Source organism: Meriones unguiculatus, chromosome 20 (genome assembly GCF_030254825.1).
Source record: "Meriones unguiculatus strain TT.TT164.6M chromosome 20, Bangor_MerUng_6.1, whole genome shotgun sequence".
NCBI lineage: Eukaryota > Metazoa > Chordata > Mammalia > Rodentia > Muridae > Meriones > Meriones unguiculatus.
Window position 1 is genome coordinate 43,548,689 of NC_083367.1, and position 23,770 is coordinate 43,572,458.

The following is a 23,770-nucleotide window of genomic DNA, read 5'->3' on the forward strand; positions in this document are numbered from 1 at the left end:
TGGTGGACGTTTTAGGAACTTTAAAATCCATCTAAGGTATGCAAAAATGGTAGAGGAAGCTCATCAGGTTGCCTCAAAAAAGTTTATCCCTTCTTCTTCAGTGTGTTTTCATCTCTATTTGCTACAGGCTCTGGAAAAAAAAAAAATCCTTAGTATGACTCTAACCGTTTGTATTTGGCAGGTCCCAAGGTGATAATGGCCATCACTATTTTTCCTCTCAGTCTCCAGGTTGCTCTGAGTTTTGAAAGCCTTGTCGGGGAACATCTTTATAGGTCATTTTAATCATGCCTTGACCCTTGACAATTCTCTGGTTTTTATCCATGTCCATTTACATGGTCATCCTTCAGGGGGGCTTCCGAAGCCTACTTTTTGGGTCTCCTTCATCCTTCCTAAAGATAGTGTTGGTGGTGATGCTTGTTGTTGTTGTTATCATTAAACTCATCTGGCAAGTCGAGAGGAACAACCCCTTTTCATCATATGGCTTCGTGTATACATATATGTGTGTAGATATCAATGCTTCATCTGACTGAACATGGGACTAGACTGAATATGTAGTTGAGATTGTGCCAAAAAATCACAGTAATCCTTTCTAAAGGATGTGCACTTAAGATTGTGCCAAAAAGCCACAACAATCCTTCCTAAAGGCATAGGGGAACTCTGTAACAAGGAACATGTGTGTCTTGCATAATCTGCTTAGTAGATACTATTGAGGTGATTTAATATGGCTGTTGCAACACAGGCAAGCCTGAAAATTTTCACACACACCCTCACCCACAAAAACACACACTCTCACACACATTCACACAAAAACACTCACACATTCTCATACATCCTCTCTCTCTCTCTCTCTCTCTCTCTCTGTGTGTGTGTGTGTCTCTTTCTCTCTCACACACACACATACCCCTTTCTTACCAGTGCCTCTGTATAGATGGTAAAGGGCCTGTCTGTCTCTAGCTTTTCCAGCTGGAGCAATTGAGATCCAGGGCTTTCCCGGGTGAGATAAAAGCCTTAGACGTGGTAAGCATATCTTGTCTTGTGCCTGACACACATCTCGGGACTGGAGGAAGCATGGGAAATCCAGAAAGACATGAACAGACTCTGCAGCCAGGTTTTCTAACGGGAACATAGCCTGGGCAGTATTCTCTAAGCTAGACTCAGAAAGACAGTTATCTCATAGTCCCCATTTTTCTCTCAGATGCACATCTAGATTTTAAATGTATGTGTTTTCTGGGGCAGGGTGTAGGATACTAGGAGTGGAAAGGAAGAGATCCAAAAAGGGGTGAAGGGTGAACAAGAGTAATTGAATGTAGAAAACTGGAGAAGCCAGGGGGAGGGAATAGTGATAAAGGGAGAAAAAAGGCCAGGGCAGAGAGGTGGATGCAAAGCATGATCTTACGTATGTGTGACAATGTCACAAGAAAACACAGTTCTTTGTACATTAACCAAAGAATTAATGGAAAATGCTCATTAAAAATAATTTCAAATTTGAATGTCCGGCATTACTGATCGAGAAACATGAATCAAACCCTGGTAAATGACAGTCTGGCTTCCAGGTCTGTACAACATCCGTGTGACCTCACTGCTTTTTACACTGACTTCCTTCCAGGAGCACTGTTCCATCCCTGTTATTTCTTTATGCTTTATCTGTTTTCTCTGAAGCAGAAGGTCACAGGAAATGACCTGGAGACTTTATGCTAAAGATGTATTGCAGCAAAAATAATACTGATAATGACAGTCTTTTGGTTTGCTTTCAGACTAAATTAAAAGCTCGTTGTACTTCTAGATGTTTTCCCATCTTTCAAAACCTTATGCTTCGTCTTCAGAGAAATCTACATTAAAGTGATTTTATCCAAAAAGAAATCTTCCCATCACTTAAGCAGTCAGTAAGAGCATCCTAATGTCAGCAAATCGAAAAGAGGCACCTTCTCCCTATCTTCTCTCTTATCTCTGAAGAACGTTAATGTATCAAGAATACAATAAAACATCAAATCAAATACTAGTCTAATTATCTTCTCATTAAGCGCTAAGTAGAGAATAAAACAAAGCAAAAAGGCATGAGTAGTTTAGAGCCACTCAGAGAGAAAGCAAAAAAAGAAAATTCCCAAGCATAAACTTGGCTGGGCCCTTTTGGAATCACAACTTGCCTATTGCTTTAGAAATTAATGGACTGCAGATGTTACTATATTTTAAGAGCATATTTTACCCAGATCAGAGACTATGCATGATCCCAGTAGGGCAGATGTTTTGTGCAGTCAGTGGAAAATTCGATCAAATAAGCTGTAATTGCAAAAGTAATTAAAGTTCATTACTTACAGTAAATACACGCAGAAAACTTCAATAGCTAAGGAAAAACAACTTTTTTTCTTTGACCATCACATCAGGCCAAATTCTTTAAAAAGAAAGAATTTGATCACTGCCAAAGCAAAGGATTTTCTTCTGGTTCAGAGACAGGTAAATATTTGCAAAGAAGTAAAACACATTAAAACATCAAGGAACACCCTTGAAAGTTCATTTGAGTCCACAAAAATTGTGAAAGCAGAATATCACCAACACAACTGATGACCGAATTGAACATATAATAATCCTCCCACCAGTTACAGACTTTCAAAATCTCACCAGAATATTACACAAGAGGGTGAAAATATAGTTTCTACCAAAGTCCATGGCTAATGTCTTAGGATGGCTTTGGGTGTCTTTGAGGGATATTTTACTTCAAAGGCTTAGAGTGGCATCACAAAATATGGGCTCTATTCTCAAATAAAAAGGGCTAAATTTTATTGACTTCCAATGTGTCTACCATGCTACTAAAAATAGCTCAGAAATCCAATTTGATGGTTTCTGTCATATTTCTGTTTTTCAGGTTTAGAGAAAATTAGTAATGTTTAAACATCACGCAGAAGTGAAGGTTGTGGCATTTAAACTCTAGTGGCCACTCTGGTCAATGCATCCTGAGCTGCCTCAGAAAGCCAAGATTCTTATTGATTTAAAAGGACCCATAGGTGTTACTCTGTTAAAAAACACAGTTTATCCACCAGTATCCTAAAGCCTCGCTTGAAATATGTTGCATTTATGAGTCCCCTTTTTTGTAACAATCAGAAAGCTCTTTGCCCACTTTGTCAAATTGTTACTCTTCTTCAAATTACTCTCTGTGGCTTTGATAGTTCCCTTATTCCTTAAGACATGGTAAAGAAGAATTATAAAAACTCTTCGACCTTGAAGAAAGCCAGGGTTTTATTTCTTTCCAAGATTCGTTTTAATGACAGTGGCACATTAAAATGAGAAGAAACAGTTACTTCCAAAGACTCATTTTAATTATTGCTTGCATTTCTAGGCATCTAATTTAACAATATGTAAAAGTTTAAATACCTCAAGTACCATTACCCAGAATTTGTAAAACTGTCTTAATGAACAACTCCTTAAAATGGAGACTCATGCTTTTGACCCGATAGTCTTCTCTTAGATTCATTTTGGCACATGTTAGTTTACTAAACAGAACATTAAAATGTCTGTTTTTAATCACATTTTGCTAAAATTAAGTTTATAGACTGGAGGCAATGTTCAAAAACAACAAGAAGAAAAATGTAAGTTAAGTAAACTACCTGGAAAAATTAACTTTTAAAACGATTCATATTTAAGAGCCTGGTTAAACCACTGTAAGCTAATTTATGGCTGTTAGAAGCTTAGATTTGTACCAGTAATTCACGCAGGCCTCTCGTTTAGCAACACAGTAATTAAACCAGTTTCTTTCCTCCAGGCCACAGTCGAAAAATTACAGAGCAGAGCATAGTAAATTGTCAAGGAAAAGCATTCTATCAACTGTACCATGCATTGGTTAGGCGCTGTGACCCTGGAGTCTATGAAATTGCTCTCAGTTGAGGTGCCCTGTGCTGGATGATAGGGCATGGAAAGGTGATCAGTAAGTTACATAAACTGACAGTGTATACTAGAGCTAGTTCCACCTGTAAATGTTCTGCTAGTGGGGATATGGGGTAACTGCCAGCACAGGACTTATTTCGGTGGGAAATGATCAGCACAGAAAAAAAAAAAATGTGGCTGAGGGGAGACACAGGAAGGGTGGAAGGAAACACACATGACTTATTCTCAATATGATATCAACACCACAGGGGCTTTCTTAGTAACTGCTCCTTTGCTTTCATAGTTCCATCCTATTAGAAACATTTGAAATCACCAGGCCCAGTTTTCACTGAGACATCTTCTATTGAGCAGGCATCAGGAGCCCTCAAGCCATTTCCCTTTCTATTATATTTAAGTTGTTAAAGCATATTGTTTAAACCTATTGATGACACAAGGAAAAAAAAAACTATGGCTCAATAAAACTACGGCTCAATTATTGGTCACAATATGAAGAAACTCAAAAATATTAGAGTTCTTTTTTTTTTTTTAATACAAGTACCAGTAGCAGCTTTACCTTTATGGAACTATTCCAAGATCTCAAGTCATGCAAGGTTAAATGTATTCTGTGGACTATGAAGTTTTAGTTTCAACAAATAACCTGAATTACTTTAAAGATGGGTGTACCTTCTTTAAAGATAAGAGACTTATAGAGTATGATAAAGTATGCCTTTAATTTTGGCACTCCAGAGACAGAGGCAGAGGTAGGAGGATCCCTAGGAGTTCAAGGTCAGCCTGTTTTACAAAGTGAGACCCTGGAGAAATATGATAGATAGGTGATAGATAGATAGATAGATAGATAGATAGATAGATAGATAGATAGATAGATGATAGATAGGTGAGTGATATATACACACATAATATATACATGCCTGCATAGATGATAAAGATTCATCTAGTTGAGGAGAGTTTTGAATGGTTTCTAAGGAGCGCCAACGAAACTAAATTTCACTCTCCTGTCTGTTCCTTTAGCAATGTTACCAATAGTAACATTTTTCCAAATATTGAAAAATAGTGGTGTCCCCATGTCTTGAAGCATATTCCACTAGAAATGCAAATGCACTATGAGCTAAGAAACATCAGATGATGGACATCAGCTAAGAGTAAGACTTTGCCCAGGCAGACTGTGAGGGCAAAGAAGAGAAGGAGGAATGATGCTAGGTGTAGTGGTTAGTGCTATCACCTTGGCTAGATCCGGAATCACCTAGGAAACAAGGCTCCAGGCACATCTGCAGGAGATTGTTTAACTTCTGGGAGTGTCCAGAAGGATTACGTTGATTAGGGCCCTTGGAGTGGTTCAGGGGAAGATCCTTGCTAAAAGCAGGCAGCACCATTCCCTGCGCTTATGCCCTGGACTGCATAGAAAGGAGAGAGCAAGCTAAACACCAACATTCATTGTTCTCCGTTTCTAAACTGTGGTACAATGTAACCAGCTCTTGCCACCAGGATCTTCCTAGCAAATGGACTCTTTTCTTTGAACTATGAGCCAAAATTAACCCTTTCTCTCTGAAGTTGCTTTTGTCAGGTTAATTTTATCACAGCAATAGGAAAAGGAACCAGGAGAGTAAAGAAGTGGCAAGTACTGAAGAGCACCTTCACCTCCTTGGAAGTTGCCCTTCCAAGGGCACAGGAATTTTTTTTACCTACAGAACAATCAAACATAATCAAGATTACAAGGTGACACAAGAAAACAGACAGGGAGAAATGAGCCTTGGGAATTCACGTAAAAGAAAACTAGGTGGACCCAAGAAGATGGCGGCAAACAGAGCGCACCGTTTTGGAGAGGAAGAGGACATGAACCTCCGAAGTTGGTGAGTGGAGAGACAATCGAAACTAGAATTTGGACTTTTGGGCTTTCCAAAGGAGAGGGGACACCACAGTAGCATGGAGTGCTTGTAGATTTAGATGGGGCGTGGACTTCTCAGGGAACGAAGTGGGGTGCTTCCCTTGTCCGCGCCTGAGCGCAAAGCTCACAGCCTGGGGGCTAAGACAACAGAGACAGAACTCCAGGCCCCTTAGCACATCGGACATCGGTAACTGCCAGCCGACCACCCCTCAGACACACATCCAAGGAGCCCATATCCCGGGGCTCCGCCTTCCACCCTCTTGCCGAGCTCCTGACTTTCAAAGTGTCCCCTCCCCCCCACCCTGCAGGATGTGATCCTGCCACAAGAAGCGCAGTGGAGCTCGCCTCCCTCCAGAAATCCCACCCGGCAAGAGTGCACACACCTCTGGAAAGCACCCACTGCCAGTGCCAGAGCGCAGGCCCAACCACAGAGTGCCAACCACAGAGACTCAGTTCCGCAATACAATCCTTCCTGGATCCCAAATCTGCAGAGCTCAGTGCCTGAGGTCCAAGACAGCAGAGGCAGGGCTCAGGCCCTTCAGTGCAGCAGAGAGCTGTAACGGCCCGCTGAACACCACCCCTCAGAGCACACGTCCGAGGAGCCCATGCCCGCCTAGTGCCCTCTTGCCAAGTTCTGGACCCTCAGAGTGCACCCTCCACCACCACCACCACCAAAACAGGGTCCCACCAGAGTGTACTCACTGCTGGAAACTCCACCCCGGCAGAGCACACGCCCAAAGAGTACCAGCCACAGAGACTCAGATCCGTACAATCCTTCCCAGATGCCAAGTCTGCAAGTGGCAGTACTGACTACACAGAGCTACCCAGCCAGTGATTGTATGGGCCATCCAACCCCTCAGTGGCAGATAACCAGCTGAATAGCCACCAAAGCCTAGCAGACCTGCAAAAACAATACGCGCTTGAAATCTTCAACATCGCTTGCAATCCCTTAAGCGCCTGCAACACCTTCAGTACCTGTAAGGCAACCCTCTCACACATGCAGGCCTCTTCATTTTCCAACACCCTGTTTCTTAAGACACATCTACAAGCACACGCTCAATCACGTGCTACCCTGCATTTGCCCTTCTGAGCCTGCGAACTTTCCTCTTACAGGTATAGCTGAATCACCAATGTACACACTGAAACCACTGGACCGCTCTCATTTTCCTGAAAAATTCTCCAGACACCAGAGAAAGACCAGTCTGATCCATAGAATCCAGAAACAAACAATGAACACTACGGATAACCAAATGGCCAGGGGTCAGCAAAAGAACACAACCAACGTAAATCAAGATATCATGGCTTCACCGGCAACCTCAAAATTGATAGATATTCCAACTCATCAGAAATACAAGAAAATTATTTTAAAGCTATGATTATCCAGTTATTTGAGGCACATAAAGAGAAAACCAACAAATCTCTCAGAGAAATAGCCATACAGATTCAAACAGTTAAAGAGGAAACAAATAAATCTCTCAAAGATTTGGCCTCCCAAATGGAAACAAAGAAAAACGAAGTGAATGAAACTCTTAAAGAAGCACAGGCAAATATAACCAAACAAATGGAGGCAGAAGTAGTGGCATTAAGAGAGGGAAAAGAGAGAGAGAGAGAGAGAGAGAGAGAGAGAGACCATCTTGGAGACAGAGGAATCCACATTCAAACAGATGAAGGAAATGGTTCAAAGCATGAAAACAGAATTAGAATCAGTAAAGAAAACACAAACTGAGAAAACCCTGGAACTGAAGAACTTAGAGAAAAGAGAAGTAACCACAAAAGTAAGCATCACTAATAGAATACAAGAGATGGAAAAGAGAATCTTGGGTGCTGAAGATACATTTGCAGAAATTGATACTTCTCTCAAGAAAAAGTAAAATCAGAAAAATCCCAAACACACAACATCCAAGAAATCAAGGATGTCATGAAAAGGCAACATCTAAGAATAATAGGAATTGACAAAGAAGAGGATTCCAGGCTCCAAGGTCTGGAAAATATTTTCAAGAAAATCATAGAAGAAATTTTTCCCAACCTAAAGAAAGAGATGTCCACAAACATACAAGAGACCTACAGAACACCAGATAGACTAGACCAGAAAAGAAACTCTGATGTGACTATGCCACATCATAGTCAAAACACTTAATCTATAGAACAAAGAAAAGATACTAAAAGCAGCAAGGGAAAAAAGCCAAGTAACATATAAAGGTAGACCTATAAGAATCACACCAGACTTCTCATCAGAAACCATGAAAGCCAGAAGGGCCTGGGCAGATATCATGCAGGCTCTAAGGGACCACAATATAAAACCAGATACTCTAAATCAGTTGGAAGAAAAAGTGGGGAAGACCTAGACCTCATTAACACAGGAGACAACTTCCTGAAGAGAATACCATCAGCACAGGCCCTAAGAGCAACAATCAATAAATGGGACCTCATGAAACTGAAAAGCTTCTGTAAAGCAAAGGACACTGTCATCAGAACAAAACGACAGCCTACAAATTGGGAAAGAATCTTCACCAATCTGACAGAAGGCTGATATCTGGAATATATAAAGAACTAACGAAGTTAAAAGGCAATAATTCAAGTAACCCAATTAAAAAATGGGGTATGGAGCTAAGCAGAATTCTCTGTAGAAGAATGCAGAATGGCAGAGAAACACATAAGGAGATGTTCAACATCCCTAGCCATCAGAGAGATGCAAATCAAAACCACCCTGAGATTTCACCTTACACACATCAAAATGGCTAAGATCAAAAAGTCAAGAGACAACACATGCTAGAGAGGGTGTGAAGAAAGGGGAACTCTCCTCCATTGCTGGTGGGAATGTCAACTGGTACAACCACTATGGAAATCAATCTGGTGCTTTCTCAGACAATTAGGGCTAGTGCTACATCAAGATTCAGCTATACCACCCCTAGGCATATATCCAAAAGATGTTCAAGTACACAAGGACAATTGCTCAACTGTGTTTGTAGCAGCTTTATTCGTAATAGCCAGAACCTGGAAACAACCCAGATATCCCTCAACAGAGGAATGGATACAGAAATCATGGTACTTTTACACAATGGAATACTACTCAGCAATTAAAAACAAGGAAATCATGGATTTTGCAGGCAAATGGTGGGATCCAGAGAAGACCATCCTGAGTGAGATATCCAGGAGCAGAAAGACACACATGGTATATACTCACTTATATACACCTATAAGATAGGATAAACATGCTAAAATCTGTACACCTAAAGAAGATAAACAAGAGAGAGAGGTCCATGGGTAAGATGATCAATCCTCATCTAGAAAGACAAAGGGGATGGACATTGGAAATAGGAGAAGACGGATAACAGGACAGTAGCCTACCACAGAGGTCACCTGAAAGACTCTGCCTAGCAGTGTATCAAAGCAGATTCTGAGACTCATAACCAAGCCTTCGGCAGAGTGTAAGGAATCATATGAAGGAAGGAGGAATTAGTATATCCTAGAGGGGATAGGGTGCCCACAAGGTCCAAATATATCTGAGCACAGGAGTCTTCTATGAGACTTTTTATCCAACGAAGGACCGACCATGAATGGGATATAACCTACAACCCCTGCTCAGACATAGCCCATGGTAGCTCACTATCCAAGTGGGTTCCCTAGTAAGGGGGACAGGAATTGTTTCTGACATGAACTCATGAGCTTCCCCTCCCTCCTGAGGGAGGCGCAGCCTTGCTAGGCCACAGATAAGGACATTGCAACCATCCTGAAGATACCTTATAAGCTAGGGCCAGACAGAAGGAGAGGAGGACACCCCCTCTCAGGGGACTCGGATGGGGGCAGGGAGGAGATGAGGGAGGGGAGCATTGGGAGGGAAAAAGGGAGAGGGCTACAGCTGGGATATAAGTGAATGTATAAAATTATTTAAAAATAAAAAATATTAAAAAAAGAAAACTATGTGACTATGAAGACAAAAGAAAAAACATATTATTATTACAGAAAATGAAGACAGTCATGATTGGCAGTAGATCAAGTCCTGTAAAGAAACAAATCTCAGAATTCAATAAGGTAGCAAAGGCAGCATCATAGGTGGGGGGCGGGGCCTTTTCATAAGCATCTCTCTTATATCAAGGTCCTCAGACTCTCTCTTCACACACAGGACCCAAGGCAATCACAGCTAACTTCGTTCACAGCCAGGGAAGTGTGTTCACAGAGATCCCGGGTATTTCACATGTACTGATTCACAGTTAACTCTGTTAAATCTCTGCACAAGGCTGAACAAGATCTATAACTGAATTATCTTATTTAGACTTTGATCTACATGTGCTAACGCTATCACCTGCCATGGTACTTAGATTCAAGACCCATTCTGTTCCAAGAAACTTCAAAATATATTTCCATTCAAAATGTTCAACTTAGCCCAGAAGAACAGTGAAATGTATCTTTCTTTAAAGACTATTATTTAGAGAAATTTTAGGTTTCACAGCAAAAGTGTAAGAAATGAACAAAAATGTCCAATTTGTGCACTGTATGTTAAAATGCACATGAGGGAGGTCACAATGGCATGAAATTTATCTTTTTACTTGGAAATGAAGTTAGAAAGATAACTAATTTCACAGTAGAGTCATTTCATATAAGTCAAATGTTTTAGCCTGACTTCTTTTTGTAGTTTAATAACATGCTCTAAATTTAAAAAAAAAAATCCTTACATACAATCAAATCCTGTTTAAAACTTTCTATAACTGTTTACTTTTTATAAAGTAGAATGCTGTGTGAATTCTGCTCTGTTCATTCCAATGTACCTTCCTGAATAGGCAAGGAAAAGGGGATCTTGAATGTACCCTTACGGAAAGAGTCACATGAACAATAACGATTTGTTTTTTGTTTGTTTGGTTGATTGGTTGATTTTTGTTTTTTGTTTTTTTTAATTTTTTATTACTAGTTACATTTTACACTTGATCTTAGCCAAAAGGCAGAGATGCGATATTAGTTACATTTTATTAACTCTGTATCCCAGCTGTATCTTGCTCTCTCATTCCCTCCCAACCCCACCCTCCCTCCCTCATCTTCTCCCTGCCCCTTTCCAAGTTCACTGATTGGGGAGGACCTTCTCCCCTTTCATCTGACTCTGTTTTATCAGGTATCTTTGGGACTGGCTGCAAAATCCTCCTCTGTGGCCTAGCAGGACTGCCACTCCCTTGGAGGGTAGGGAGGTCAAAGAGCCTGCCATTGAGTTCCTGTCAGAAATAGATACCAAGACTCATAACCAAACTTTCGGCAGAGTTCAGGGAATCATATGAAAGAAGGGGGAGTTAGTATGACATGGAGAGGATGGGAGTTCCACAAGGACCAAATATATCTGGGCACAGGGGTCTTTTCACCAAAGACCATGTATGGATATAACCTAGAACCTCTGCTCGGATGTAGCCCGTGGTAGCTCAGTAACCAAGTGGTTTCCCATAGTAAGGGGAACAGGGACTATTTCTGACAGCACCCATTATTTGTGTTGTAGTTGACTGAGAACAGATACTAAACAGAGCAGCAGTTTACTGCAGGAACATGGGTATTGTCCATCACTGTTCAAAGTTTCGTAGTCACAAGAGCATTGGGGCATTCTTTATGCAAAAAGAAAAGGTGGACAGGCATTCAAAATATTCATAGGAGGCCTCACGAAACTGATCATTATATTACAAGCTGAGTGATTGGGGAGCTAAGTGTTCTCTAAGGAGGCTATGGACACAGCAAAAAAAAAAAATCAACTTCATCATTGACCTGGGCTGGATGTTTTCTGGTTCTTGGTCACTTATTCAAGGAATTGAAATAAAGGCTCACACAGGCTGCAGAGTAGCAAGGAAACTTCGATTAGGAGTGAAGGCATAGCACAGATCGGAAAGAAGGCTCTTCTCAGAGTGTCTGCGGCAGATGAAGAGACACCTCAGTGGATGAAGAGCAGCAGCAGAAGTGTTAGGGCCAGACTTCTGACCCCCAGAGCCTGGGGTAAAATAGTTGTGACGCTCCAAAGGCAAAGACTCCAGAGAAAGATGGCTAGCGAGATGAGCCAGGGTTGGTGAGTTGCAGGTTCAGCGAGAGAGTAGATAAAGTGGAGAGAGATCAAAGAAGACACAGATGTCAGTCTCAGGCCCATGCACATGTTCATTCACATACACATTCACACACACACACACACACACACACACACACACACACGTGACCACAAATAGCACATGCATGCATGAAAACGGAAATACATGAACCTATATGTACACCATACCCTCACAAAGTGACTTTGTACCACATAATGTATGGCACTCAAGGTCCCCAATTATTGCCAGGGCTCTGTTTTCTGGGGTGCAAGGAAAAGAAGGGTATGGTTGCTAAAGGATTCCCTGTGCTTTCTCTCTCACTGCAACTCAGGGACTCAGGACACAGGAGTCTGGCCTCAGAACTCTCTAGGACAACCTCTAGATGAAGGAGTCACACTTGAGACCAAGGTATAATATCTTACGGCCTAAGATCATGGGTATTAGAACCGCGCCTTCCATGTGGCAGACACTCAGAATTGTGTGTTGATTTAGCACCACGGTAGGTATTCTTTCTGGCCTCCCCTTTGAGGCTCCTGGGGTCTATCGCCGGCCTGTCCCCAATACTAACTCTTTTGTACAGCTGTATGAAGCTTAATGAAGCCCTCCCAAACTCAGTCCCACTTCTCGAGTTTTATGTCTCTGTGAAAGATACAAAGATGCACTGACCAAGAATGATCCTTCTCTTTTAAGCCTGGCCAACTCTTACTCTCTCCTGGCAGCATACCTGAAGCATCCTGTCTCCCGGAACATCTCCACTGACACACTTTGATCTGATGTTGTCGTCCTTCTCACTACGCCGTACACGCCCATGATTCTGTGTGTCCTCTTCACAGGAAGCTTCTGTCTTCGCTGTTCTCATGGGGTAGATTGTTTCTCCCTTCTCTTGTACTTGATTTATGGAAGGGGGGGCTCATTGTCACATCTGCAACAAGCAGCCATGTCTGACACTACATAGGGAGTGCTCAATATATACCTATTTAAAACGATCTGATATGTTTTCTTGTTTTATTTTATTTTATTTTACAGTGTTTATCTCTTTTTATATGATCTTTTACTTCTTAGGCGGGGCTTGAGCTCAGTCCTTCTGCCTCACCCGTGAGCATAGAGATTACATTCTGAAAAGAAAGAAGGAAAAAAAGGAAGGAAAGGAATTGTGTCCTCTTAAGAGTTTTCCTTTCAATTTGCTTTCTACAATCATGGCTCCCTGACTTCCACTTAGGTTTATTGTCTAAAACTAGGTCATGCATCTAATAGCAACTACAAAGGAAGTCAGGAACATGAACTTTTTGGCCGAGTACCCTTCTTTCTTGTGAGGAATTCAAGCTCAGTTGTTGGCTGGAAGTGACACATAAATAAGAAACATAGATACTTAGACATATGCACAGACAGATGCAAACATAGATAGATAGATACATAGATAAATGCTGGACTATCAACTTACAATATCTTCCACACAATTCCTATCTGTAAATTCAAAACAAAGCACAATTGTACCTAACCAGTACAAGCACATTTAGACAACTCCCACTCTTTCCCAAACAAATGTTTCAAGGGAAATCTAGGTACCGTGTAAATTTACTTCAAGTTCCATAAAGGTAAGTAAAAGAAAATGTGGAAAAATAAAATAAAACACAACTTTCTTATGAGTAAAAAAAAAAATCATCACAGAAAACACTTTTGAGAGTTAGAAGGTGACATTGATAAAGTAATAGAACTAAAAGCAATTACTAACACACTATCAAAATATTAGTGTAACAAATGGGCAACAGTGAGAAATGTGAGCATTCTTAAATACAGTCAGAACACTTAAGAATAAGCTCAATTACTTTTTTCTAATACTTCTTAAACCTTTAAACTTAATGATTTTGATTACGTATATATATATATTTAAAGACTAATATTTGTATTTTTCTTGTCATGTTGGAAAAGTGTGTGTCTATGTGTGTTTGTGTGTGCACTTAAGTAGAAAATATCAGGTAAAAGCCACTTATGGAACCATATAAATTGTTTTTCAAACATATTTTTTATTTTCCCCATTAAGTGAAGTAAAATGTAAAATTTAAAGTCTTTTCTGCCCACTGCTTTTCCGGCCACACCTCCTCACAGAAATTCACTGCCTTCCTGTTGGGGGAGAATGAGTGGGTAGGTTTAATTCCAGGCATTTAAAAAAAACAGTCACATTATGTCTACTTGTATCCACACATAGTATTGGTAACTATTATTTTATGTAAGTGTATCATTTCTAAATGTTTTGTGAATTATTTTTAATTGTTTTGTGAATTACTTTATTATTTTTAATATAGCATTCCATGTGTATATAGACAGATTATTCATTTTAATTACATGCACCTTAGAGAATGTCATTTTCAGAAGTATTTATAAGTAATGACTTTTTCCCTGCTTCTGCATCTTCGTCTTTTCCTAGATTTTTTTACTCATAAATACACACACACACACATACAGAGAGAGGGAAAGAGACAGACAGACAGAGCTTTATTTTGGTGCTCTAAATTCTCCTAGTGAATATTCCAAACTATGATTTTTAGTCCCAAGTGTACAACAGATGCAGATTCACAGGAGTGGAAGCTCTTGAAATTGCCTGTCTCCTTCCATTATATTATTTACATAACTCAGAAAAGGTTTGCAACTGTGCTAGAGATTTCACAAAAATCTTTCCGAAGTCACAAGGGTTAGAACTGCCTCCTGGGTGAGCTTTCCTCTTTCCATCCATTTGCCTGCAAATTTCATGATTTCCTTGTTTTTAATGGCTGGGTAGCATTCCATTGTGTAAATGTACCACAGTTTCTTTATCCATTCTTCAGTTGAGGGGCATCTAGGTTCTTTTCAGTTTCTGGCTATTATGAAGAAAGCTGCCGTGAACATGGTTGAGCAAATGTCCTTGTATGGTGGAGCATCTTTCAGCTGTATGCCCAGGAATGGTATATAGCTAGGTCTTGAGGTATGGCTATTCCCAGTTTTCTGAGAAAGCGCCAGATTGATTTCCAAAGTGTTTCTACAAGTTTGCATTCCTACCAGCAATGGAGGAGTGTTCCCCCCTTTCCACATCCTGGACAGCATGTGTTGTCACTTGAGTTTTTTATCTTAGCCATTTTGACAAGTGTAGGATGGAATCTCAGAGTCATTTTCATTTGCATTTCCCCGATGACCAAGGATGTTGAGCATTTCTTTAAGTACTTCTCCACCATTCGAGATCTTGAGTGAGGTGACAAAGACCCAGAGAGACACACATGGTATGTACCCACTTATAAGTGGATTTTTGCCATATAGTACAAGATAGACGTATACAATGTATAGACCCCACAAAGATAAGTAACAAGGAGGACCCTAGGGAGGATGCATAAATCTCAATCTGAAGGGAAAATAGAATAAATCAGGTAATGGTGGAAGAGTGGGAACAAGGACCATGAGAGCCAATCAACCAAGGCTCAGAGGGGCCTATGGATTCTGAAGCACCAACCAAGGACAATGCATGGTCTGGACCTAGGTCCTCTACTTGTAAATACTTGATGGGCATCTTAGGCTTCCTGTGGGCCCAATAGTCAGGAGGCTGGGGGATATCTCTGAAACAGACTATGTTACCTGCTTTTTGATCACTTCCCCCTAATGGGACTGCCCTATCAAGCCACAGGGGAGGAAGATGAACTTAATCCTCATGTGAACAAATGAGCTGGGGTGTCTGGATAGAGGGGCTCCCATAGTCTGAGGAAATAGGGGGAGGGAGATACAGGGGGTGGGTGAGACTGGAAGGAGAGGAGGGAGGGACATATGACCGAGATGTAAATTAAATTAATTAATAATTAAAAAAAAAACGGCCTCGTGGGAACTAAGAGTTGGGTGCATGAGTTGCCAACCTACCATAGAGCTTTTTAAATGTGTGATTTGGGAGGAAAATGAAAAAGAGGGGGAGCACATCTGCTTATTCTGAAAGCAAACTCTCAGAAAATTTGCTTTCAGGCTGCTGCTATTAAGGAAGTGGTGTTGTTTCCCTGCCTTTCACTCCCATTTCTTCCATGTCTGCATCATTTTCATGTATTTTCCTTTTATACACACATTCTCTTACACACACACACACACACAATGTGTATCTACTAAGTCAGAACTTGAGACACAATATTCATAACTATATTTTATGACTGAGATTGTATTTATCCCACAAGTTGTGACAAATCTGTTACTGCCTCCTCATTCATGCTTCAGACTAAATGTCAATCAATTCAAAATAATTAAGAACATCAAAATAAAAGAAGCTCATGCTAATTTTTGCCACTCCTCTCAAAATTATGATTTGTGTTACAATTACCCACATTGTGATTAAGAGGGATTTGTGTGCTTTCGACCCAGAGAAGAGCATGTCTGATTGCATGCGGGTTGATGCCCCAGGTCCCACCTCTGAGAAAAAGGTATCGGACGGGTCTGATGCTCTTTGGGTGGATGACACCTAAATGAACATCTGTACAAAGTCCCAATTTATTTCTAATATCAGAGATCAGACCTCTACTCTTGCCTGATGCGTCTAAAACAAAAAGGGGACCTGTAGAGAGCTGCGGAATGCTATGCCTTAAAGATGGAGCTGGTTTCCGCCTTCCACCTTCCCGATGGTGAGTGCTCTCTGTCACGAACAACTCCACATTTGGCTAAGGCCGAGGATCTGGCTTGCTTCCATGTATGTGGACCTATCTGCATTGCCCCCGTGGCACGCCTGGGTTGGCTACCCAGAGGCTATTTAAGCTGTGGGCTGGCTTTCCCCGGGGTCCGAGGATTGTTCAATGTTCCTGAATAAACTGCATTGAAAAAAAAAAAAAGAGGGATTTGTGTTGTATATGGCAAAGCTGAGCCACGTACACCCTTCAGTGAAACAAAAGAAACCCAAAGTGATTATTGTTCTCAAGGAGTTTCCATCACAAGTAAAGTGACACAGCCAGGAATAAAAGCAGCTTTGGCTGGGAGATGAAAAAAGAGACTTTGTGACCAGGAGGAAGAGAGCGCAGTTGGAAGCTACTCTGGATTTCTGCAACCATGGCTTGTCAGGAAAGAAGCACCATGAGACAAAGAGGGTGAGGTAGCTTGGAATCCCACAGCCAAGGCCCCAACCTCAGCCTGCTTTCTTCACTAGTGTCATGCCCATCACGTACCAGTGGCTCTGAAAACGTGGGGCTTCCCTATACAACCCTGTGGATATCAGAACTTCTCATTCTTTGGTCTTCTCCCACAAAACAAAGTCAGAAATCTTTCACAGACTTTCTGGAAAAAAGGAAGATAAAAGCATGTGAAGACATTTATAGTAAACACAAAGACCAGGAAAAAAAATATTAATGCTATAAGTCTCAGAATATTTAAAACCTGTGCATTCTAATAGGAAGGTAACTGCTCCTGGGGGTCAGTGCAAGGGGCACTAGCTCATGTTTAGGAATGAGCAAGGAGAATTGGCTTACACTTAACTCTTTCCTTTGCCATCTGCTACTCCCCATCCCACAACTCTACCTCCCTCACTGTGTGGGAGTCCACTCGCCTTACAAATTCTCTTTCCCCATAGCAAATGGGACTTTTCCTAGGACAGTGATGCACAGCTGCTTCATGTTCACAATCAGCTCCTGGAAGCCGATCGGGTTTTGTCAATGAGACCACATCACACAATTTCATGGTGGAAGGCTTAGCAACCAAGGTTTGTGAAGTTGTGAGGTTTCCTGTTAGTTCATATCTGTCAGCTCTCTGGAATCCTTTCCAGGGCATAATGGGAACCACTGGGTATATATTAGATATTATATGCAATTTCCATGTTCCCTGAGAACTTAAGAAAAGATACTTAGACAGAGAGATGATAAAACACAATGACAGTGATCAAGAAGAAATGAGGGGTCTTCCTTCAATTTAGATTCTGGATCAGACCCTCAGATATCACCTTTACAGTCCCAGAACAGAAATATTCTGGGTGCAAAACAATGACTAACCTTCTACCACAAGCCTCAGAATAGACATGTGTCAGCATATTAGTGTGCAGTATTTCATGTGCTAGTTTCTCCACAAGCCTCAGTCTCCATTAATCCCACAATGTGTACAGAGAAAACGTGTGACTAAGTCAGAAGTAGAATGGATCTGAGGTCTACAGCTGACAAATAAGGAAATGTGTTGTATCTTCCTCAGAACCTTGCTATCACGATAACAAAGGCGGGGAGGAAAAGAAGAGGAGGAAGGGGAAGAGTGAGGAGAAAGAGTTCCAGTAAAGGCCATGGCCATATGCAGCATGACAGCTGAGCCCAGAGGACCCTCCAGGACAAGGCCATTAAGAAATTCATTACTTGGAACAGTAGAAGCTGCGGCCATCGGGAGCACATCTGAAGCACATCTGAAGCCCTGAAGTGAGCGACTTGAAGTGCACTCTGCCTTACATGAGGCTGAGCATGTGACCTGCATGGTTCTCGGCAAGCTGGTCAGGAAGTCATCTGTGAACCCCGGAAAACAAAAGCCGCAGAGACTTAGACTAACTTTCACACCTGCTGGCGGTGCCAACAACCCCACAAAAAGACATGCAAAGAACTGAGAGCCTGAAAAACCAGCTAACACTGTATCCTACTTTATATTTTACAGTTTGAAAACATGGGTGTGTAGAAGTCAGAGGAAAACTTGAATGCTTTGGTTCTCTTCTTTTTACCCTTTGGATCTCAGAATTAAACTCAGGTCTTCAGACTTAGCGAGAAGTGGCTTTGCCCACTGAGCCCTCTCTCTAGCCTGACAAGGATTATTTAAATATTTAGTGTCTTTTTAAAAACTAAGTCATGAGGCTTTCCTTGGCCAATTTACAAACATGTTGAGGTGTGAATACTGCAGTTACTGCTAGGCAAGTATCTAAAAAGACCAGGACATACATTTGACGCTAAGAGAAAGCCACAGACAAGCCAAGAAGACGGTCACACTTCTCAGGGAATAGTGTGTGAGCCAGCTTCCATCGTTGTGGCAAAGCCCTTTAGGATAAGCAACTTAAAGGACAAAGTCTTGTTTTAGTTATGGTTTTAATCCACAATGGCTCAGCTCCTGTTACCCTTTAGATCTGGAATACCCCCACCCAAGACTCATATGCATAAGGCTTGGTTCCCAGATCAAAGTGCTACCCAGAAGCTGTGGAAACTTTAGGAGATAGGGCATAGTTGGCTGAAGTAGGTGGCCCAGGATGTGTGCCCTTGAACAGCACAGTAGGACTCTCACTCTCCAGCCCTTCTCTCTCCCTCTTCCTCTTCCTTCAGGGAGAAGAGATGTTTTCCATCTCCCTTTTACCCAGACTCCAAGAGAAAAATGACCGTAGACCAGTATTCCTAAAACCGTGAGCCAAAATGAATTTTCCTTGTTGATTTTTCCAGGTGTTTGTCATGGCGGTAAAAAGGGACTCGTGCAGAATCTTGGTACCGAGAGTGGGATGGTGGCTATGAATATGACTGATTGTGTAGCTCAGAAGCCTTTGAAAATGGTTTACAGAAGGAACTTGAAACATCTGGAGAGGTGGACTCCAGGAAACCTGGAATGCTGTAAGCAGAGCTCAATGGACTGGTTATTATAGAATCTTAGAACAGAAGGACCCAGTAAAGACTGCTAATGAGATTTCCAAAGATATCGACAACTCTGTTAGGAACTGTACTAGAGGCCAATATGGTTAAAAGCCGGCAAACATTATGTCTTCATTAAGTTTATATCCTAAGAGGCTGCATTTCAACCTGGTGAACTAATTAGTTTCACGGAAGGAGTTTGAATGCCCTGTATCATACAGGTGGGGCATGGGTACAGCTGCCCTTAGCCATATTGGAATATTCTGAGCAAAACACAGTGTGGAAACACTTGAAATTTTTATAGATTAATTAACAAAGAAGAAGAAGAAGAAGAAGAAGAAGAAGAAGAAGAAGAAGAAGAAGAAGAAGAAGAAGAAGAAGAAAGGGGAGGAGGAGATGAAGAAGAAATGTGTTTGAAGTTGCAGCCAAAGGGAGGAAGGGTTTAGTTATTAAGCTGTTTTAAAAAAGCCATGTGTTTCTCTTTGGGACACGAAAGATGACTTAATGACATCTCAAATATAAACGACAGCCTACAGACCGGGAAAGGATCTTCACGAACCCTAAATCTGACAGAGGGCTGATATCCAGAATATATAAAGAACTAAAGAAGTTAAAAAGCAAAAAATCAAGCAATCCAATTAAAAAAATGGGCTACAGAGCTAAACAGAGAATTCTAAACAGAGGAATGTTGAATGGCAGAGAAACACTTAAAGAGCTGCTCCACATCCTTAGATATCAGAGAGATGCAAATAAAAATGACCCTGAGATTTCACCTTACACCGATCAGAATGGCTAAGATCAAAAACTCAAGTGATAACACATGCTGGAGAAAGGGAAACACTCCTCCATTGCTGGTGGGAATATAAACTTGTACAACTTCTTTGGAAATCAACCTAGTGCTTTCTCAGACAATTAGGAATAGTGTTTCCTTAAGACCCAGCTATACCACTCCTAGGCATATATCCAAAAGATGCTCAAGTACACAACAAGGACATTTGCTCAACCATGTTTGTAGCAACTTTATTCGTAATAGCCAGAACCTGGAAACAACCTTGATGTCCCTCAGCAGAGGAATGGATACAGAAATTGTGGTCCATTTACACAATAGAATACTACTCAGCAATTAAAAATTGATTTCAAGGAAATCGTGAAGTTTGTGGACAAATGGTGAGAACTAGAAAAGATCATCCTGAGAGGTATCTCAGAAGCACATGGTATATACTCACTTATAAGTGGGTTCTAGACCTATAAGATAAGATAAACATACTGAAATCTGTACACCTAAAGAAGATAAACAAGAAAGAGTACCGTGGGTAAGATGATCAACCCTCACTTAGAAAAACAAATGGGATGGATATTGGAAGTAGAAGTAAACAAGAAACAGGACAAGAGCCTACCACTGAGGGCCTCTGAAAGTCTCTATCTAGCAGTGTATCAAAGCAGATACTGAGACTCATAACCAAACCTTTGGCAGAGTACAGGGAATCATATGAAAGAAGGGGGAGTTAATATGACCTGGAGAGGACAGGAGCTCCACAAGGACCAAATACATCTGGGCACAGCAGTCTTTTGTGAGACTGAATCTCCAACCAAGGACCATGTATGGATATAACCTAGAACCCCTGCTCAGATGTAGCCCATGGTAGCTCAGTCTCCAATTGTGTTCTCTAGTAAGGGGAACGGGGACTATCTCTGACATGAACTCAATGATTGGCTCTTTGACCTCCCCTCCCACACACACACACCCAAAGGAGGAGCAGCCCTGCTAGGTCACAGAGGTGTGGACATTGCAGCCAGGCCTAAAGAAACCTGATAAACTAGGGTCAGTTGGAAGGGGAGGAGGTCGTCCCCTATCAGTGGACTTGGAAAGGGGCAGGGAAAAGATGAGGGAGGGAAGGTGGGATTTGGAGGGAATGAGGGAGTCGGATACAGCTGAGATACAAAGTTAATAAAGTGTAACTAATATTAAAAAATAAAAATTTAATTAAAAAAATAAAGCATCAAAAAATATAATTATGACCCGTCCCTCAGAGGCTCTGAGGTATTGGCATGTAATAATATTTAGAAGACAGTACCTTTGGAAGAGAGCCTGGGACGGCCTTTTTCTTTTTTTTTTTTTTTTCGATATTTTTCTTTTTTTTTTTTTTCAATGCAGTTTATTCAGGAACCTTGAACAATCATCTGACCCTGGGTAAAGCCAGCCCACTTTAAATAGCCTCTGGGTAGCCAACCTCAGCATGCCACGTGGGCAATGCAGATAGGTCCACATACATGGAAGCAAGCCAGATCCTCAGCCTTAGCCAAATGTGGAGTTGTTTGTGAAAGAGAGCACTCACCATCGGGAAGGTGGAAGGCGGAAACCAGCTCCATCTTTCAGGCGCGGCATTACGCAGCTCTCTACAGTTCCCCCTTTTTGTTTTGGACGCATCAGGCAAGAGTAGAGGTCTGATCTCTGATATTAGAAATAAATTGGGACTTTGTACTGATGTTCATTTAGGTGTCATCCACCCAAAGAGCATCAGACCCGACCAATACCTTTTTCTCAGAGGCGGGACCTGGGGCATCAACCCGCATGCAATCAGACATGCTCTTCTCTGGGTCCAAAGCGGCTGACCCTGAGTGCAGTGCTTAGCCTTGCATCCTGAGCGTAACATTTTGGCTTTTTATGGTAGCCAATCATGCTTGGGGAGACTGTCCTGCTTCAATGGCTGTAAAGGCCTGAATGATCATGGCTGCATTACGCTGTTGTGAGACTCTAATCTTGCATATATACCACAGGCAAACCAAGGAGACCAACACCAGAAGGCCTGCTAACGCTCCCATGCCGCCTTTTAGCTACATTGGCTAAAAGGTTATTCAGGGTCTGAGCAGTCTGCACAGTATGACTCATGGCTAATGCCGTGGTGGTAGCTCCAACAGCCGCCAATGAGATGGCAGTAACAATGGCATAACTCCCCCTCAGATTATGTCAGATTATGTCTGAAGAGAGTCATAGCGTGAGGGCATCAACGGGCACAGGCACCCAGCGAGGCATGCGAGTAACCAGCTAGTAAATTTACTAGCATTACAGCATTGGGCAAAAAAGCAAGTATCATTACCACAATTACTTGGCTCTATCTGGCTAATAATGAATAAAAATGGGGGATATAAACAAACAGGTGTGGGCTTATAGGAAATATTATGAGAAGCCTTAACCCCCTCGTTGGAACATCCTGCATCAGTTCTAGAACTAGCAGTGGTGGTTTCCGAGGTCTGAGTAGGTTCAGGAGACCATTGCCCCCAGGGGCGAGACGTGCTCCATGTAAATTGACTAACTCCATGTTTTGCTCCACTTTTGAAAGTCATTTAAGGTTCTTAAATTATTTTTTCCCTTTTTTTTTAATTTTTCATCAATTACACTTTATTCATTCTGCATCCCCCCATAAGCCCCTCCCTCCCCTCCCAATCCCACCCTCCCTCCTTCCTCTGCATGCATGCCACTCCCCAAGTCCACTGATAGGGGAGGTTCTCCTCTCCTTTCTGAACTTAGTCCATCAGTTCACATCAAAAGTGGCTGCATTGTCCTCTACTATGGCCTGGTAAGGCTGCTCCCCCTCAGGAGGAGGTGACTAAAGAGCAGGACAATCAGATTATGTCAGAGGCAGTCCCTCTTCACATTACTATGTAACCAATTGGACTCTGAACTGCCCTGGGCTACATCTGTGCAGGGGTTCTGGGTTATCTCTATGAATAGTCCTTGGTTGGATTATGAGTCTCTGGGAAGTTCCCTGTGTTCAAATTTTCTTGTTCTGTTGCTCTCCTTGTGGAGACCCTGTCCTCTCCAGCTCTTACTATTTCCCAGTTCTTACATAGAATTCCATTCACTCTGCCCAACAGTTGCCCATCAGGCTTAGCATCTGCTTTGATAGTCTGTAGGGCAGAGGCTTTCAGAGGCCCTCTGTGGTAGGTTCCTAGGTTGTTTCCTGTTTTCTTCTTCTTCTGATGTCCATCCTCTTTGCCTTTCCGGATGGGGATTGGACATTTTAGTTAGGGTCCTCTCTCTTGCTTAGTTTCTTTAGATGCACAGGTTTTAGTGGGTTTGTCCTATGTTGTATGTCTATATGAGTGAGTATATACCATGTGTGTCTTTTTGCTTCTGAACAACTCACTCAGGATGATCCTTTCCAGATCCCACCATTTACCTGCAAATTTCATGATTTCCTTATTTTTCATTGCTGAGTAATATTCCATTGTATAGATGTACCACATTTTCTGCATCCATTCTTCAGTTGAGGGGCATCTGGGTTGTTTCCAGCTTCTGGCTATTACAAATAAAGCTGCTACAAACATGGTTGAGCAAATTTCCTTTTTGTGTGCTTTAGCCTCTTTTGGATATATGCCTAGGAGTGGTATGGCTGGACCTTGGGGAA